The sequence below is a fragment of the Saccopteryx leptura genome, chromosome 8 (genome assembly GCF_036850995.1).
Source record: "Saccopteryx leptura isolate mSacLep1 chromosome 8, mSacLep1_pri_phased_curated, whole genome shotgun sequence".
In the NCBI taxonomy this organism is placed as follows: Eukaryota; Metazoa; Chordata; class Mammalia; order Chiroptera; family Emballonuridae; genus Saccopteryx; species Saccopteryx leptura.
Window position 1 is genome coordinate 56,882,047 of NC_089510.1, and position 19,996 is coordinate 56,902,042.

At 42.1% G+C, this 19,996-nt stretch overlaps 1 protein-coding gene across 2 annotated transcripts in view; it reads left to right on the top strand.

Annotated features, from left to right (window-relative positions):
• The first annotated feature begins 250 nt into the window (after positions 1 to 250).
• Positions 251 to 19,996, top strand: part of SENP5 (SUMO specific peptidase 5) — a 75,978-nt gene continuing 56,232 nt past the window's right edge. Inside the window, exon 1 of one of the 2 annotated variants that reach the window (XR_010746839.1) lies at positions 251 to 440. The gene's annotated coding sequence lies outside the window, so the exon portion shown is untranslated. The remainder of the gene's footprint in view (positions 441 to 19,996) is intronic. The other variant, XM_066347864.1, reaches the window with a different exon arrangement.

A 19,996-nucleotide genomic window follows, 5' to 3' on the forward strand; every position in this document is an offset into this window, starting at 1 on the left:
TGCAATTTCTAGATCACAGTTTCTACAAGTGCTCAGCGATCAGAAGCAGGCGCCCGGCGGACTACAACCGAGTGCGGGCCCTGCGGGCAAAGCGGCTCCGCCGGACGTCGGCGGTGGGTGGAGGGGGCGACGCACGGCCCCGGAAGCCGAGGGAAGGCGGAGCCACGCCCCCCAGCCCGGCGCCGCCGGCTCTCCCGCCCCCACCCCCACGCGGCGCAGGCGGGGCCGAGGCGGTAGGGCACGGAAGGAGGTGACGATGTAAGTGAGCGCCGACCTCGGCGGCTGCTCCAAAGGAAGCTTAGCGGCTGTGGCCGCGGGAGCAGGCCGACACCTCCTCGCGGACGGGGCTTTGACTAGAGCTGGCGAAGGCGGGGCCGCAGTCCGAGCTGCCGCAGTGTCTTGGTCCGCGGCGGGGCTGGCGAGGGCAACGACGGACGGAGGTAAGCGGGCGTGCGAGTGTCCATTCGGCCGAATGACTTGCGGACCCGGCTGCCTACCCATCCCCGCGCCTGTGCGCGCCAGCTCAGCACCCGGGCCTGGAGGCCTCGCGCGCTGCCTTCCTCCCACGCCCGCAGATTTCCCTGGGCCGCCTCTGTCCCTTTCTGGCGGCGGGGAGGGAGCTCGTCCCTAGGGGCCGAGGTCCTCCCCTTTTCTAGTTGGAGCTGCACCACGCAGAAGCTGAGAAAACTAGCGCCCCCGGCCGCTCCTCCAGCAGCCGGGGAAAGCCTTGGGAGGAAGAATTGTTAGAGGACCTCCAGCCCCAGCCGTCTCTAAAGTCAAGGGTTTTTATTTGTTCGGACAGTCTGCCTCCTTCCTGCCTTTGGTTTCTTCTCTCACACTCCTGGGGCCCTGTTCTGGTAGACGGATATGGCACAATTGAACGTTCGGGTGGTGGGAAGCCTGCTTTTCTGCTTTATCTGTGCTAGGCACAGTTGCTGTGTGGCCATGCTGTTGGGAGATGAGGGATGCGGAAGAGGATGTGGGAAGCGTTTTGGTCTTGAGGCAGAAGAGCTGAATTGAAATCCTAGCCTGCCATTTGGCACTGGTTTTAATATCGTGCTAGACACTTCGACATTTTTGGGTGTATGTAAAGTGGAGCTTTCTCATACCTATATAAATTACTAGGGAGAATTAAACGAAATGAAGAAAGCGAACGTTAAATTAATCATGAAATGTGTTTGGAATCTAGTTAAACTCAGTTTAAGAATATCGGGGACACTTAATGGTTGGTTCCTAATTATATCTTTTACCCAGAATAACTAAGCTTAGTAGGGAGAAGGAGCCAGAGGAGATATACAAGGATCTTGTGTGGTTAGAACCTACTGCAGTCGCTGCTTTGGGTTGGCCAGCATTAAGAAGAAATGTCTCGGTGTCACCTGGGTGTCTCATTATTACTGATAAAACGTTATTAGTGTATGAGGGATGACCCAAATCACTTTGCTCACTGGGCCCTTTTCTAGGAGAAAAGTTGGGAGGGCTTTCATTTACACATTGACTCATTTTAGGACTGCTTTGCATGTATTTCCGAGGACCCCTTACTTTGCCTCGAAAACATTTCATTATAATTGAAAGTGTGGACAGATTAAACATGGGAACTTGAATCTTTTGAGTTGCTGGGCATTACAGTTCTAAGTCAATCTGAGGAGATCCCTTTCCTTTTTCTGTATTGGAGAGAGAAGAGCATTCACTACTATGAAATTTAATAGACTTATTTTTTGTGGCAGAGACAGAGAGAGTCAGAGAGAGGGACAGACAGGCTGGAAAGGAGAGAGATGAGAACATCAATTCTTCATTGCGGTTCCTTTGTTGTCCATTGATTGATTTCTCATATGTGCCATGCGGGGGTGGGGGAGCTACAGCAGACAGAGTAACCCCTTGCTCGAGCCAGAGACCTTGGGCTCAAGCTGGTGAGCCTTGCTCAAACCCAGTGAGCTCGCGCTCAACCTGGCGACCTCGGGGTCTCGAACCCGGGTTCTCCGCGTCCCAGTCCGACTCTCTGTCCACTGCGCCACCACCTGGTCAGGTGCAATTTAATAGACTTTTAAGTTAGAAAGTGTTTGCTGTGGGGGATCGAGTCAGGGACTTGAGTGAGTAACTTCTGTTCTTATAATTGCTGCTCAGACAAATTTAGGGTGTTTTCTTTTCCTGGGTGGAACACGATGATGGCTGCTGTGCATTATGCAACTAAGTGCAATCTTCAGGTCCTTTGACACAGAATTGTCAATTTGGAATTTTAAGCCCAAGATAAGGAAGGGACCTTGAGGGTCATCAGTCCAGTGATTTCAAAACCTGGCTGGGCATCAGAAGCAGTTGGAGAATTTAAACCAAACCTCAGATGCCTGGACACTGCCTCAGTGGATCTGAAGAGGGACCTGGGTACTTGTGGTTTTTAAAAAGCTCAGGTGACTCATGGTTTGAAAACATAGATGTAGATCAGGTTTCATGTTTTACTTTATAAACATACTCAAAGATGAGTGCCATGCCCAAATAATTTGTTGCTTTCTTAATCTTTTTCTTTCTTTTCCTCTCTGACCTTACTTGAATCAGTAGTACTATTTTAGGTTTTGTAGTGCCTCGAGCCCAGAGGTTAAAAACAAATTCTTTAAGTCAGTAGCTATGCCTAATTGTTTGTATAGTTTTCTATGCTGTAAGACTCTTTAATGCTTTTTGATGAAAGTATATTTTACAGTGAAATTTCTTACTAAATATTTCTTAGGTTGGTTTGTTGGTTGAACTATATAAAAATTTTATCACTTTTTCAGTAGACTTTTGTGTCAAGCCCCTATAAACCAGGGGAAAAGTCCAATTTAAGACTAATTTGCTTTTGTATTGGCTTATAGTAAAACCTAGTGCACTATACACAGGCTTCCTCCCACTCCTGCATTCTAGTATGCATGACCACTCAACTTTGTACTTCTTGTCTGCTTCCTGTGGAACTATTTGATAACTGAGCTCTGTATTGTCATATAAAAACCTGATTTAACTAAAGGCTTTTAGTATTTGCTTTAAGCTTGTCCTTCAATTTTTAGTCCCCCTTTTTTTTGTTGGTTAAATTGTGCCACTGATTTAAAGAATTTGTTAGCCTGACCAGGCAGTGGCGCAGTGCATAGAGCTTTGGACTGGGACGTGGAGGACCCAGGTCATGGGTTCATCTGGTTTGAGCAAGGCTCAGCAGCTTGAGCCTAGGGTCGCTGGCTTGAGTAAGGGGTCACTTGGTCTGCTGTAGCCCCAACTAAGGTGCCGCAACCAAGAATTGATGCTTCTCATTTCTCTCCCTTCCTGTCTGTCTGTCCCTATCTGTCCCTGTCTCTATCTCTGTCACAAAAAACAACAACCAAAAAAACACAACCCACCCCCCAAAAGAATTTGGTAGATGCCTAGAAAATATTAGTTGATGTGGTGGTAACAGTGCCTAGTGTATTTTATCATTAAAACCTCATGCCTTTTTTGTGGGGGAGGGAAATCTTATTAAAGAAATAGGCCATCAGGTTAGTTGAACATTCTCTTTCAGGGAAATACATTCACTCTCAGATTAGTCTTTGATTGATTTCTCATTGCTCCAGTAATTCCTATTCTGTGTTAGTAGTAAAGCCAGAATTGGACCCTACATCACAAATCCTCTAGAAGAAGATGCTGAATTATTTTCTTTCTAAAGATGACCCAGTTTATAGCATGTTAACTTCCTACAACCAGATGACAGAGGACATTCTAAATTTGCTGATTAAAAATCCATGTTAACAGGTAGGTAGTCTATGAATTAAGTCTAGAGAGGCATAGAATGTGACTCAGATGAAGACCAAGTTGCTAAGTCTCTAAATTTTTTATTTTTGTAAGTTTGAAATATCTTAATTATGAAATTTTAAAAATTGTTGAGTTTCAGATTCTGATAGAGTAAACTTTTCAAGTAGAGGTATTTAGAAATGATAAATATGAACCCAGGGTCACAATTTTAATGTAAACTGATACTACAGATTTAACATAGAAACAAAGGCAGGGGTGGTGGTGTAATAACTTGAAGACAAGTGGAGTTTAGAAGTCCACTTTTCACTGGTCTTTGAGGCACTCTTCTGTGTCTGAAAGGACTTGAGACTAAAACTGGATACTTAGTCCACTTTATATCTGGTGGCTGATTATGAAGAACGTATCATCAGTAGGTCTCATAAATGTACAGGTTTCCATTTCTCAATCTTGACTTTTTTTATGGTTCATTCATGCCCTATGATGCCAGCAGGAAATACCTTTTTTGTTTGTTTTGTTTTTAATCTTGTTTCCTATGACAAACAGTTCTATCTTATTATTTTTTGAGCTGGGTAATACTACTCCTGTTTATTTAATACACAACAGATATTCTCATCACTGTCTTTTTATGTCTAGTTGAAGAAATTTTTCATCTGACCAGGCGGTGGTGCAGTGGATAGAGCATTGGACTGGGATGCAGAGGACCTAGGTTCGAAACCCCGAGGTCTCTGGCTTGAGCATGGGCTCACCAGCTTGAGCACGGGCTCAGCGGCTTGAGCACAGGGTCGCTGGCTTGAGCAAGGGGTCACTCACTCTGTTGAAGCCCTCCCCAGTCAAGGCCCATATAAGAAAGCAATCAATGAACAACTAAGGAGATGCAACGAAGAATTGATGCTTCTCATCTCTGTCCTTTCCTGCTTCTCTGTCCCTGTCTGTCCCTGTCTCTGTCTCTGTTTCTGTCACACACAAAAAAGAAATAATTTTTTCATAGTAATGCTTGAGTTAACCTGTCCAGTGGCTACCCTGCAAACTTACCCAAATATTGGACCCCTTAAAGTTTAATATTAGTCCAATGTAAGTCCTAAAGATTGTTCAGAATTTGTACTATCTTAGGGTCAGTGAGTATCTAATAAGAGTTGAAAGCCCACTTCTGTTTTTCTTGTTCATGTATTTTTATCTTTGAAGGAATGTTGGTATTTGGTGAACATGAACACATAACAGAATAGCCATGAAACTAAAATTTCTCTTGCAGATATCATGAGAATGGACACTTTTAAAATTATTTTAATTTATTGATTGATTTTAGGGAGAGAGAAGGAGAGAAACATCAATTTGTTTTTCCACTTATTTGTGCATTCATTTGTTGATTCTTGTGTGTGTCCTGACCAGGGATCCAACCTGCAATCTTGGTGTATTGGAACATACTCTAACTGAGCTAATTGGCCAGGGCTGGGCTGAAAACTTTCTTTTTGTAAGATTTTATTTATTGATTTTACAGAGAGAGGAGAAAGAGGATGGGGAACAAGAAGTATCAACTCATATAATTGCTTCACTTTAGTTGTTCATAGCTTGCTTGTTGTATGTGCCTTGACTGGACAGGCCTAGAGTTTTGAACTGGTGACCTCAGCATTCCAGGTAGACACTTTATCTACTGCACCAACCGTAGCCTAGGCTACAGAACACTTTAATTCTTATCTTGCTTGACCTCTCAATAGCCTTTGATTGACTATTTCCCTCCTTTCAGAAACTTCCTGACACCTCACTTAACCTGATTTTCCTGATCATTACTTCTCACTTTCATTTGCTTGGTAGTCTTTTTCTTTTACTGTACTTCACTTTTCCATCCTGGAGTTCCTCAGGAGAGTGCCCTAGGGTGCCTTCTCTTCTCCCATTTACAAATTCTCCTTAGGTGAGATTATCCTATTCTGCAGCTTTGGTTACTATAAGCTGATGACTTAAACTGGAATTACTGTGGTATTCTCTTTTCAGAGTTCCAGACTACACAACAGTACACATCCACTTGGATATCTTACAGTCACCTCAAATCTAACATGTCTAAAACTAAAGGCATAGCCAGTATAACCTTTCTCCTGTCTTTCTCATTTGTTTCATATATAGTAAATTATACCACCATCTATCCAGTAGCTCATGCCAAAACACCCTCCACGTAAAGGCTTTCTCCCCAGTTTTGTTATTTCTGTCCTTAAAAATCTCAAGATCAACTTACTTTACTACATCTCCCTTATCCTTAATCCAAGAGACTTTTTCTTTTTGTGTGTGTGTGTGGCAGAGATAGAGTCAGAGAGAGGGACAAATAGACAGGAAGGGAGAGAGATGAGAAACATCAATTCTTTGTTGAGGTTCTTTACTTGTTCATTGATTGATTTCTCCAAGAGACTGTTGAACCTTGCCTGTGTTTATGTGTAACAGCCTCATAGGGGTTTCCTTTACTTTGGCCTTCTTCCAGCCTTTCTGCACATTGAACCCTTCTTTGTCATGTAGTGGCTTCATCTTACTTTATGTGAAATAACAGAGTCATTCATTTAACTTTTCTGTTCCTTGTCTACCTCTCCAGCTCTTCTTTTAAGTGATGCTCAAGTTTTTTTTTAGTTCCTTGGATATCTATATTTCCTCTCCTGGGCTTCTGTTTATCTGTTCCCTTTGCATAGTAACTTCTCATCCTTTGTCTCAGCTTAAAAATTATTTCATCACAGAGGACTTTTTTTCCTGACCTTCTTGTCAGATACTCCCATAGTACTCTGGATTTTACCTTTTATATATGCATCACATTTGTTAATACTTTTTCCAAATGACCCTCCCATCAGACTATAAATTTTTTAAAAAGAGTTTATTTATTGATTTCAGAGAGAGGAGAGAGAGAGAAAGAGAAGTGGGGGAGGAGTGGGAGGCATCAACTTGTAGTGTGTAGTTCCTTCTCTATGTGCCTTGACTGGGCAAGCCCAGGGTTTCGAACCGGTGACCTCAACCTTTTAGGTGGATGCTTTATCCATTGTGCAACCACAGGTCAGGCCAGACTACAAATATTTGAAAGCTCAGCACCTTTTCTATTTGTGGAAACTCAAATAGTTATTGAATTGAAATTTTTTTTTTTAATTTTTTTATTTTACTTATTCATTTTAGAAAGGAGAGAGAGAGAGGAGAGAGAGACAGAGAGAGAGAAGGGGGGGAGGAGCAGGAAGCATCAACTCCCACATGTGCCTTGACCAGGCAAGCCCAGGGTTTCGAACCGGCAACCTCAGCATTTCCAGGTTGACGCTTTATCCACTGCGCCACCACAGGTCAGGCTGAATTGAAATTTAATAGATACTTCTGTATTTTTACAATGTCAGCATCATTGGTGATATAACCACCACCAGAAATATGTTATATTAGTTTGAATTTTTAAGGCATAGCCCAGTTTGTGTTCTCTAGTTCAGGGAGGATATTTTGAGGGGCAAGAGGGGCTTAATCAGAAAGATTTGGGCTCTTTTGGGTATGATTTTTAAGAACTTAATCATATACTTTTAAATATTTATTTATTTTATTTATTTAGAGAGAAAGAGACAGAGACTGGCAGATGGGAAGGGAGAGAGATGAGAAGGAACAACTTGTAGTTGTGGCACTTCCGTTGTTCATTGATTGCTTCTCACACATTCTTTGATTGGGCTGGGAGAACTCCAGAGAAACCAGTGACCCTTTGCTTAAGCCAGCAACCATGGGCTGAAGTGACCTTGAGCTTCAAGCTAGCGACCTTTGGTCTCAAGCCAGCAACCATGGGATTGATTCTGTTGATCATCCCACACTCAAGCCAGATGAGCCTGGTGACCTCAGGGTTGAACCTCAGTGTCCCAGGTTGATGCTCTATCCACTTTGCCACCACAAGTCAGACTTAATTATGTGTTCTTTTACCCTTACTTCAAAATTTGTTGGGGACTTAATGTGTGTTTTTGTGGGATATTAATAAACATCAAGATTTCTTAGCAATTGTTACCTTTAATATTATAAAGAATAAATTTCAAGTCTTTTATAATTGGTAGCACATAATGAGAATATATTTGAATTTCATATTAAGAAGTTTATTTTAAAGTGCTTTTTCCATTGATAAAGTAACAAAATACAATACCCTCCACCAGAGGTTCCCAAACTTGATCTTTTTAAAGCCCTTTACTGAATATTTTTTATAGTATCCTGAGGCCTAACAGTTTAAATAATTGGATTTGAACAACTTAATATGTAATTATGTTCTAACAACCTAATAGTTTTTAAAGAACACACATACATTGAAAGACAAAAATAGTATTTTTATTTTATTCTTAAGTAACCACAATTACTTTTAAGCACTTGTTGAGCACTAAACTTCTCAAACTTTGGAATCACTGACACCTCCATTTCCTGTTCCAAATTGATTTCTGCACAATATTTTTTTATATAATGTATTTTTTGTCACATGTAATAGTTTTTTATTTATTAATTAGAAAGAGAGAAATATCAATTTTTTGTTCTAGATTTTTATGCATTCATTGCTGGATTCTTGTATGTGCCCTGATTGGGGATCAAACTCACAACTTTGGCCTGTTAGGACAATGCTCTAACCAACTGGGCTTCCCACCAGGGCAGTATGTATACATATGAGTATATGTGTAAGTGTGTGTATATTCTGTTATTTAAAAAGGAATAACAGCAACCAAAAACCAGCTTTGCAGAGTATGATATCAAAAAGAATATAGATATATTACAGAATTGTACATCTGAAACCAATATTATTAACCAATGTCACCCCAATAAATTCAGTAAAACAGTTTAAAAGAAGAATATAGCATGGTCTAATTTGAAACTGGACTATCTTAAACTGGTTAGGTGCTTGACAGTAAAGAATATCGTTATTTCCCTTTGATTTGAAATATCTTATGACATCCCTGTGAATATACTGCAGAATCCAAGGGTGCCTTGGCACCCAGTTTAAGAACTGTGGGTCAGCCCTGGCTGGTTGGCTCAGTGAAGAGCGTTGGCCCTGTATGTGGAAGTACCGGGTTTGATCCCCAGTCAGGGCACACATGAGAAGTGATTATCTGCTCCTTTCCCCCTGTCTCCTCCCCTTCTCTCTCTCTTCCCCTCTCTCAGCCAGTGGCTTGGCTGGTTTGAGTGTCCCACTTAAAAAAAAGAACAGTGGGTCTATACTGTTAATAAATAGTTTGGTATAAATTCTTTTAGACATTTGTTCCCTATAAATATTCAAAATATACATACATTTTTCACTTTAACAAAAATGGGCTCATGCATAATCTTTAGCAACTTGTTTTTTTTAAGTTAGAGGAGGGGAAATAGACTCCTGCATGCACCCCAACCAGGATCCACCCAGCAACCCCCGTCTGGGGTTGATGCTCAAATCATCTGAGCTATCCTCAGCACCTGAGGCTTACATTCAGACCAACTGAGCTATCCTTAACACTTGGGGCCAATGCTTGGACCAGTCGAGTCACTGTCTCTGAGAGGGAAAGAGAGAGAGAAGGGGGAGAGGGAGAGGAAGAGAAGTAGATGGTCGCTTCTCATGTGTGCCCTGACTGAATATTGAACCTGGGACATCCACTTGCTGGGTCCACGCTCTATCCACTGAGCCAACGAGCCAGGGCTGCAGCTTGTTTTTTTTTTCTTCATTCAACAATATGTAAAGACATTGGTCAAACATATTTAGTTCCATTCCAGCCTGAGAACTCCATTAAAACAGTAGAAAAGTATTTTTGTTTTTGTTATTTTTAAGAACACAAGTGACAAAGAATAGGAGCAGTGAGAATTAGAACAAAATTTTGGAAGCTGGAAAGCCAGAATGCGCTAGTGGTAACTGATTAGCAGACTGGAAAAAAATCAACAAGTAGTCATATTTGTGTTTCAGGACCTTTTAAAAATTTCCGGATTAGTGGTGTCATGTACTGTAGAGGTGAATGTGGGACAGAAAATATAAGCAGTTATGTGAAAGTCTATTTAAGAAAAATACTTTCAGGTCCTGGCCGGTGAGTCAGTGGATAGGACGTGGGCCTGGCAAATGGATGTGTCCCAGTTTTGATTCCTGGCCAGGGCACAGAAAAGAAGCGACCATCTGCTTCTCTTCCCCTCCCTCACCCCCTTCTCCCTGTTTCTCCTCCTGCAGCAAGTGGCTCAGTTGGTTTTAGTGTAGTCCCTGAGCGCTGTGAATAGCAAGTCAGCCTTAGGTGCTAAAAAAAGCTCGGTATCCCCAGGCATAGTGGATAAGACCTGGAATGCTGAGGTTGCCTGTTCAAGTCCCTGGGCTTGCCTGGTCAGGGCACATACGGAAGCAACTACTAGCAATAGATGCTTCTCACTTCTCACTTCTCCCTTCTCTCTCTCTCTCTCTCTCTCTCTCTCTCTCTCTTTCTCTGTCTCTCTCTCTCCCTCTCCCCCTTCTCTCTTTTTCTCTCTTCCTCCCTCCCTCCCACTCTTCCTCTCCAAAAATCAATAAAAATGATGTTAAAAAAAAAAAAAAAAAAAAAAAAGCTCGTTACTCAAGCATGACCCAGACATGGTTGCCAGTGGATCCTGTTTGGGGCACTTGCTGGAGTCTACCTCACTATCTTCCCTCCTTTCACCTAAAAAAAAAAAATAAATAAACCACTTTGAGATGTGACCTTTTCTTTCTGTACATAGTAATTAGAGCTTTAGTATCTGGATGGAGAGAGTAAAACAGTCTTAAGAATGGGGGATACCATTGTAGGTCAAATAAATTTGTAAATATGATATTGTTGTAAAGTATTGTACCTTAATCCGCGGGTTACTTAGAGACACCGAGTCCAAATGAATTTTTGAGTTTATTAATTAGCTAGCTAGCTACACGGGGCACAATCCCAAATCATGTAGCCGGTCCCTACCATTCTGTGGCTGATTTTATAGACCAAATCACATACCGGTTGGGGTGGGTAAGAAGGGAGCATGGTACAATAGTCAATTACTGGCCCTGGCCAGTTGGCTCAGTGGTAGAGCATTGGCCTGGCGTGCGAGAGTCCCGGGTTCGATTCCCGGCCAGGGCACACAGGAGAGGCGCCCATCTGCTTTTCCATCCCTCCCCCTCTCCTTCCTCTCTGTCTCTTTCTTCCCCTCCCGCAGCCGAGGCTCCATTGGAGCAAAGTTTGCCCGGGCGCTGAGGATGGCTCTGTGGCCTCTGCCTCAGGCACTAGAATGGCTCTAATTGTGGTAGAGCGCCGCCCCAGATGGGCAGAGCGTCACCTCCTGGTGGGCATGCTGGGTGGATCCCGGTCGGGCGCATGTGGGAGTCTGTCTGACTGCCTCCTCGTTTCCAGTTTAAGAAAAAAAAAAAGTCAATTACTAACAAGCTTACAACATCTATCTATAGGATCTATTAAAAGGAAAAATCATTCTTACACATCAAGACCACAAGATAACACAGTGATAATTGTTTTACATACCCAGCAAAGACATTCCCAAATCTTCTAGTGTCTACCCCCATCCCTGTCGCTACAAAATGTTTAGTTTAGGATAAGGAGAGAAGCTAAATGAAATTACCTTTGCTAAAAGTTTTGGGGCTAACTTATTAGGAAACCCTAATAAGCTAGTCCCCGCTTTTTTAATTTACAAGTTTTTATACATATAAAGGATTTCAAATGGGAAAAGTGAGCAAACATATACATCATATTTACAGACTTATTTGACTAACAGCTCTGAATTACCTTTTTATAATGTTGTCATTGATTTCCTTATTTTAGGCTTTATCTATTGACTATGGAAAAAGAAGATTTAGTTCTTTTACATCTGCTCCTCACTTCTGTATACACTAACACTTCTTATGGTACCCCTCCCACCTATCTATCAATATAACGATACTATAATTTTGGCTAGAATCAGTTTCCCTCCATGGGGGTCAGTATTGTTATTTTGGATGAGACAATTCTTTGTTATCCTACCCATTACATAATATTTAACATTCCTAACCTCATGCGTTAAACATCAGTACTAGCATGACTTTGTTGCAAATACTATGAATTCCCCACAAAATTCTAAATGTCAAGTTGAGGATGTGGTTTGGGGTATCTAGTTGAGAATCACTGGTTTAGATCAGTAGTCATAGATAGCTAAGCTGTGTAGTATAGTATGATTTATAATGACTTTTTTCTTTCTTGTACAACTTTTTGTTGTCCCTGAAATTAACAGTTGTCTTTTTTGTTTAGTGTTCTCTGTATATAGTACTAATTTATCTTCCTCCTGTCTTTCAGTGTCTGTATCTCCTGTTTTTGCTTTCAGACATTTCTTTTTTTTTTTTTTTTTTTGTATTTTTCTGAAGCTGGAAACGGGGAGAGACAGTCAGACAGACTCCCGCATGCGCCCGACCGGGATCCACCAGAGGCGACGCTCTGCCCACCAGGGGGCGATGCTCTGCCCCTCCGGGGCGTCGCTCTGCCGCGACCAGAGCCACTCTAGCACCTGGGGCAGAGGCCAAGGAGCCATCCCCAGCGCCCGGGCCATCTTTGCTCCAATGGAGCCTTGGCTGCGGGAGGGGAAGAGAGAGACAGAGAGGAAGGAGGGGGTGGGGGTGGAGAAGCAGATGGGCGCTACTCCTTTGTGCCCTGGCCGGGAATCGAACCCAGGTCCCCCGCACGCCAGGCCGACGCTCTACCGCTGAGCCAACCGTCCAGGGCCTGCTTTCAGACATTTCAGAAGTATTGTACTGTCAGTTATTTTCTGGCACTATAATAATATTCCAGGTTTATCTTATACTTCCTCTGCCCCAGCTCTGGAATCAATCATTTCTTTCTTTTTTCCTTATCCCCTCCTTTGTTTTGAGAGAGAAAGACAGGAAGGAAGAGGGATGAGAAGCATCAACTTGTAGTTATCACTTTAGTTCTTCATTGATTGCTTCCCATACGTGCCTTGACCAGGGGCACAAGCTGAACCAGTGACCTTGTGCTCAAGCTGATGACCTCAGGATTTCGAACCTGGGACCTCAGCGTCCCAGATCGATGCTCTATCCACTGCACCACTGCCAGTCAGGCAAGAATCAGTCATTTCTTTTTAATTAAAAAAAGGTTTTAAAATTGATTTTGGAGGTGAGGGGTGGAAGGAGAAACATCAATTTGTTGTTCCACTTATTTTTGATTTCTTGTATGTGCTCTGACCGAGGATTGAGCCTGGAACCTTAGCATATTGGGACAAACTAGCCAACTGAGCTACCTGGCCAGGGCTAGCCATTTCTTTTAAAGGGAGAGTAATATTTAGAAACCAAGGTCTTGGGTGCTAGAGCCCCCATTGCTACTGGATGTTATTGCTTCTAGGCTAAATGGACAGAGCTAGGAAAGAAATATGTGTATACACACTTTTTAGATTTCTCTGTGTGTGTGTGTGTATGTATGTATCACCATGAGTTCATATGAATACCTCTGGTTTTAGGCTATCACCATGGATTTAAAGCTATCTCATTTTGTCTCTTTGTGTAACTTCAGCAGTGCAAAACCTTGATCTAATTATCCCAACATATGTGCTTATTTAGTTTTAGAATACTGACAAAGTAGTTTCAGGCCCTGGCCAATTGGCTCAGTGGTAAAAGCATTGGCTTGGCATGTGGAAGTCCTGGGTTCGATAACTGGCCAGGGCACACAGAAGAAGCACCCATCTGCTTCTCCACCCTTTCCCTTTTCCTTTCTCTCTCTCTCTTCCCCTCCCGCAGCCAAGGCTCCATTGGACCGAAGTTGGCCTGGGTGCTGAAGATGGCGCCATGGCCTCTGCGTCAGGCGCTAGAATGGCTCCGGTTGCAATGGAGCAACACCCCAGATGGGCAGAGCATTGCCCCCTGGTGGGCATGCTGGGTGGATCCCGGTTGGGTGCATGCAGGAGTGTGTCTCTGCCTCCCTGCTTCTCACTTCAGAAAAATACAAAAAAATAATAAAATAAAAAATAGAATACTGACAGAGTGGTTTCAGAACTAATTCACTACTCTTTGAAAACAAATTTGATAACTACAATATTTGTATAGTCCTTTAGTTTCTCATCTTGTACAGCTAAAATAATGTTTTCCAAAGTCACTTTGACTAATTCTTTTCTGGTCTACTTCTTTCAGTGTGATTATGTTATTTATTTGCAATACAGTTAGGTTCATTTGTTATTGTTTGTATTTTATTTTGTATTTTTCCTCTGTCTAACTATTTGTATATTTTTAAATGAAGCATTAATATGGTCCTAAAAGTCAGAACTACAAAAAGGCATATTCAGAGAAGTGCCACGCCCTACTCATTCCTTCCACAATTTTCCTAGTCTTCATTCTTCCCACCCATGCCCTATAGGTAATTATTTTCATTAGTTTCTGGTTTATCCTTTTTATGCTTTGATTTTTATTACAGTATATCTTTTGGGGGGGGGCACAGAAGAAGAGATTCAGGTATATTTTATTTTTTCTTTAATGAAAGGTGGTTGTATAGTCAAGAATTTAGCTTTGTTGAAAAAGAAAGCCTTTTTCCTTGCCTTCTGGGAGGTATTCTCTAAACCTTTGGAATGTTGTGCCTGATTAGAGATTATTTGCTTGAGGGTCTTGGGTCACCGATTGTTTTAAGAGTATAATTTAGGATGGGGTGGCCCATGTCAGAAAGACCAGTGTGGTTTAGAAAAATGTTTTGATTGATTTTTAGAGAGAGAGGGAGAGAAGCATCAATTTGTTGTACCACTTGTTTATGCATTCATTGGTTCCTCCTTCATGTGCCCTGACTGGTGATTGAACCTGGAATCTTTATATATTGGGATGGTGCTCTAACCAACTGAGCTATATCTGGCCTGAGCAAGACCAGTTTGATTGAGAATTATGACTTCAGTGTCTGTGGCTCTCCAGAAGGCAGAAGACTGAGCTTAGTTATGTGGACAGTTATGCCTATAAACCCCAATAAAATTCTGAATATCAACGCTCTGTTGAGTTTTCCTGACTGTTAGTACTCTGCTTATTGTCACACATTGATGTGGGCGTGTAACACTGTCCTGCTCCTAGGAGAGAAGAGAACTAGAAGTTCTGCATTTGTTACTTTTGGACTCTGCCCTATCTACTTCTTCACTGGGCTGATTTTAATCCATATACTTCAGCTACAAGAAGCCATAACTGTAAATACTGTATTTCCCCATGTATAAGATGCTCCCATATATAAGATGCACCTTAATTTTGGGGCTTGAAATTTGAAAAAAAAAAGTATTACATAAAGTTATTGAACAAGTTTTATTCATCTACAACGAGCACAGAAACAAGTGCGAAAAAGTGGGAAATGCAAGTAAAAAAACCCCTATAACCACTGTATAAGATGCACCCAGTTTTTAGAGCCCAAATTTTTCGAGAAAGGGTGTGTCTTATACATGGGGAAATATGATATTACTTTTTTTTTTTTTTTTTTTTGAGACAGAGAGTCAGAGAGAGGGATAGATAGGGACAGACAGACAGGAACAGAGAGAGATGGGAAGCATCAATGATCAGTTTCTCGTTGTGGCACTTTAGTTGTTCATTGATTGCTTTCTCATATGTGCCTTGGCCATCTGGCTATAGCAGACCAAGTAACCCCTTGCTCGAGCCAGCGACCTTGGATCCAAGCTGGCGAGCCTTGCTCAAACCCGATGAGCCTGCACTCAAGCTGGCGACCTCGGGGTCTCGAACTTGGGTCCTCCGCATCCCAGTGCGATGCTCTATCCACTGCGCCACTGCCTGGTCAGGTTGATACTACATTTTTCAGTGTGTTCTTTTTTCTTTTTTAAAAAATAATTTATTTTTTCAATTACAGTTGGCATACAATATAATTAGTACTTTCAGGTTTGCAATGTAGTGATTAGATATTTATATAATTTAAAAAGTGATCGCACTGTTAAATCTGGTACCCATCTGACACTGTACATACTTACACATACTTATTACGTTGTTATTGACTATATTCCCTATGCTGTACTTTAAAACCCCATGACTGTTTTGTAACTACCAATTTGTACCTCTTAATCTATTTCCCTTTTTTACCCAATTCCTCACTTCCCTCCCATCTGGTAACCATCAAAATGTTCTCTGTATTTATGAGTTTATTTCTGTTTGATTTGTTCACTTGTTTTTTAGATTCCATATAGAAGTCAGATCATACGGTATTTGTTTTCCTCTGTCTGACTTATTTCACTTAGTATAATATTACGACACAGTTCTGTTCCTACGACAGTGATGTAACCTGATTTTGGTGTAAGTCGAAACACACCCTAGCCTAAATCACTTACCTATTCTAACAGTTGTAAAATCATAATCTAGAACATAAAAACACAACTAAGGCACAGAAAAGGACATAGATATACTGTACTGTACAATGTACTGCGTACTCGACCACTATACCCAACCAAACTATATAGTTTGCCCATGTAGTCCATAAGTACGACACTGATGGCATAAGCCGAAACACATCTCAATTTTTTAAAGTTTTTATGTGAGTGAGTGTCCTAAACTTGAAACATCGTATGTTGAGACTGGCATAACCTGAGGATCCCCTGTACCTTCTAGGTCTATCCATGTTGTTGCAGATGGCAAGATTTAATTCTTTTTTTTATGGCTGAGTAATATTCCATTGTATATACAGTATGTCCCATTCATCTATTGATGGACAGTTAGGTTGCTTTCATATCTTGGATATTGTAAATTAAATAATGCTGCAGTGAACATATGAATGCATATGTCTTTTTGAATTAGTATTTTTGGTTTCTTTGGATAAATACACAGAAGTGGAATTGCTGGGTCCTACTTTGTCTCTTGTTATAGCCTTTGTGTTAAAATCTATTTTGTCTTATTTAGTATTGCTTTTTACTCCCCCCTCCCATTTCATGAAATAACTTTTCCATCTTTTTAATATCTATCTTTTTTTTTTTTTAAACAGAGACAGACAGGAACGGAGAGATGAGAAGCATCAATCATTAGTTTTCGTTGCATGTTGCGACACCTTAGTTGTTCATTGATTGCTTTCTCATATGTGCCCTGACCATGGGCCTTCAGCAGACTGAGTAATCCCTTGCTCGAGCCAGCAACCTTGGGTCCAAGCTGGTGAGCTTTTGCTCAAACCAGATGAGCCCGCGCTCAAGCTGGCGACCTCAGGGTCTTGAACCTGGGTCCTCTGCATCCCAGTCCGACGCTCTGTCCACTGTGCCACCACCTGGTCAGGCACTTTTCCATCTTTTTATTTCTTTTTTCTTTTTTTGCAGCAAAGAAAGGGTTTATTTTTAGGAAGTGGCCCAAACCTGGAGACAGGATGTGGGTTCGATCCCCTGAGCACATACAAGAACGGATTGATGTTTCTTTCACCCCTCCCTATCCCTACTCTTTCTCCCTCCTCCTTCCCCCTCCCTCCCTTTCTCTCTCCCTTTCTCTTTCCCTTCCTCTCTCTAAAATCAATAAACAAAACAGAATACCCAACCAATGGTAGAAGTAGTTGTGGGCCAGGATACCTGTACCTTAGCAATAATCAGAGCAAATCCACAGTTAGCCTCGTAGTCTTTAAGACTGCCAGTCAAGAAGACCTCTAGATGAAAGGTTCAGAGCTTCATTTTTGTGGGAAGGCAGGCAGGCAGTGACAGTCCAACAGATTCCCTTGGCCCACAGTTCACTTTTTTTTTTTTTTTTTGTATTTTTCTGAAGCTGGAAACGGGGAGAGACAGTCAGACAGACTCCCGCATGCGCCCGACCGGGATCCACCCGGCACGCCCACCAGGGGCGCCGCTCTGCCCACCAGGGGGCGATGCTCTGCCCCTCCGGGGTGTCACTGTGCCACGACCAGAGCCACTCTAGCGCCTGGGGCAGAGGCCAAGGAGCCATCCCCAGTGCCCGGGCCATCTTTGCTCCAATGGAGCCTTGGCTGCGGGAGGGGAAGAGAGAGACAGAGAGGAAGGAGGGGGGTTGGGGGTGGAGAAGCAAATGGGCGCTTCTCCTATGTGCCCTGGCCAGGAATCGAACCCGGGTCCCCCGCATGCCAGGCCAACGCTCTACCACTGAGCCAACCGGCCAGGGCCCACAGTTCAAACATTCCTGATGAACATCCTGACACCAGCTCGAGCAAGCTCTGTGTATTTCTTACACAGTATCAGTCATTGAAACCATCCAAACATGAGTTACTGGGATGGTTTTTCCTAAATTTATGTTATGTTATCTTCACTTTCACTTTGTGTGTGTCTTTTGATCTGAAGTGAGTCTCTTGTAGGCAGCATATTTAAGGGTCTTGTTTCCTTTCCATTCAGCTACCCTGTGTCTTTTGATTGGCACTTTAAAAAAAAAAGATTTTATTTATTGATTTTTACAGAGAGGAGGTGGATGGAGCAAGAAGTATCAACTCATAGTTGCTTCACTTCAGTTGTTCATTCCTTGCTTATTGCTTGTCATATGTACCTTGAATGGGCAAGCCCAGGCAACCTCAATGTTCCAGGTTGATGCTTTTATCCACTGTGCCACCACAGGCCAGGCTTGATTGGCACTTTTAATCCATTTATATTTAAAGTAATTGTTGCTAGATATGTATTTAATACCATTCTATTATTCACATATATATTTTTTTTCTTGAAGAAGTTCCTTTGACATTTCTTGTAATACTGGTTTGGTGGTGATGAACTCCTTTAGTTTTTTCTTCTGGGAAGTTCTTTATCACTCCTTTGATTCCTTTTTTTTTTTTTTTTTTTTTAAACAAATCCATTTTATTTATTTACCTTTCAATAAGTTTAAATCCTTGAGAGGTACAGCATTATATGGATTCTGTGTTCAGTGGCCTTAGCATAAGGTTGCTTTGGAATTTAGCATCAACCATGCTACTATTTTCCATGAGCACAAGTTACCTTTCCCCAGATTATTTTAATTTTGTTTGGTTTGCCACCAGAGTCACTGTATTGTTCTTTGCTTTGTACTCATGAGCACATCTCTTGCCTAGATAGAATTCAGTTTCATCTTGAGCATAAATACCTTCAATTTTAAGAGGAGCTCTGTGCTCCCTCTGGTTTTGGAGACTCAGCTAATAACCAGCAAAATGGCCTTGGACATCAGCCTTTCAGACATTTCTATTGATAGTTGTAGAAGTCCTATTCCCTTCAGGCCTCCACAGACTCTAAGACGGCAGAATAAGATGTCCTTTGATTCTAAATGATAGCTTTGGTGGGTAGAGTGATTTTGGTTGTAGGTCCTTGGTTTTATCACTTTCAATATTTTGTGCCAATCCCTTCAGGCCTGCAGAGTTTCTGTTGAAAAATTAACCAACAGTCTTTGGGAGCTCCCTTATAGGTAACTAACTGCTTTTTTCTCTTGCAGCTTTTAAGATTCTCTTCCTGTCTTTAACCTTTGCCTATCTATCTATCTATCTATCTATCTATCTATCTATCTATCTATCTATCTATATTTTTCTGAAGTTGGAAACGGGGAGGCAGTCAGACAGACTCCCGCATACGCCCGACCAGGATCCACCCGGCACGCCCACCAGGGGGCGATGCTCTGCCCACCAGGGGGCGATGTTCTGCCCATCTGGAGCGTCGCTCTCTTGCAACCAGAGCCATTCTAGCACCTGAGGCAGAGGCCACAGAGCCATCCTCAGCGCCCGGGCCAACTTAGCTCCAATGGAGCCTTGACTGCGGGAGGGGAAGAGAGAGATAGAGAGGAAGGAGAGGGGGAGGGGTGGAGAAGCAGATGGGCGCTTCTCCCGTGTGCCCTGGCTGGGAATCGAACCCGGGACTCCTGCACGCCAGGCTGACACTCTACCACTGAGCCAACTGGCCAGGGCTAACCTTTGCCATTTTAATTATGTTGTGTTTTGGTGTGGGCCTCTTTGGTTCATCTTCTTTGTGACTCTACACTTACTGGGCTTGTATGTCTATTTTCTGGCCAAGTTGGAGAAGTTCTGTTATTATTTCTTCAAATATGTTTTCAGTGCCTGCTTTCTCTTCTCCTTTTTACCCCTATGATGCTAATATTGGTATGCTTAATATTGTCCCAGAAGCCTTAAAAACTAGCCTCTTTTTTTTCTTTTTCTCTTCTGATTATTTACTGTTACCTTATCTTTCAAATTGCTGATTCAGTCCTCTGCTTCATATACCCTACTATTGATTTCTTCTAGTATATTATTTATTTCAGTTACTATGTTTCCATTTCTAACTGGTTCTTTTGTTAAAATTCTCACTGAGATAATTGTTTGTAATTATTCCTTTTTTAAAAATTAACATCCTGCCTGACCAGGCAGTGGCACAGTGGATAGAGTGTCGGACTGGGATGTGGAGGACCCAG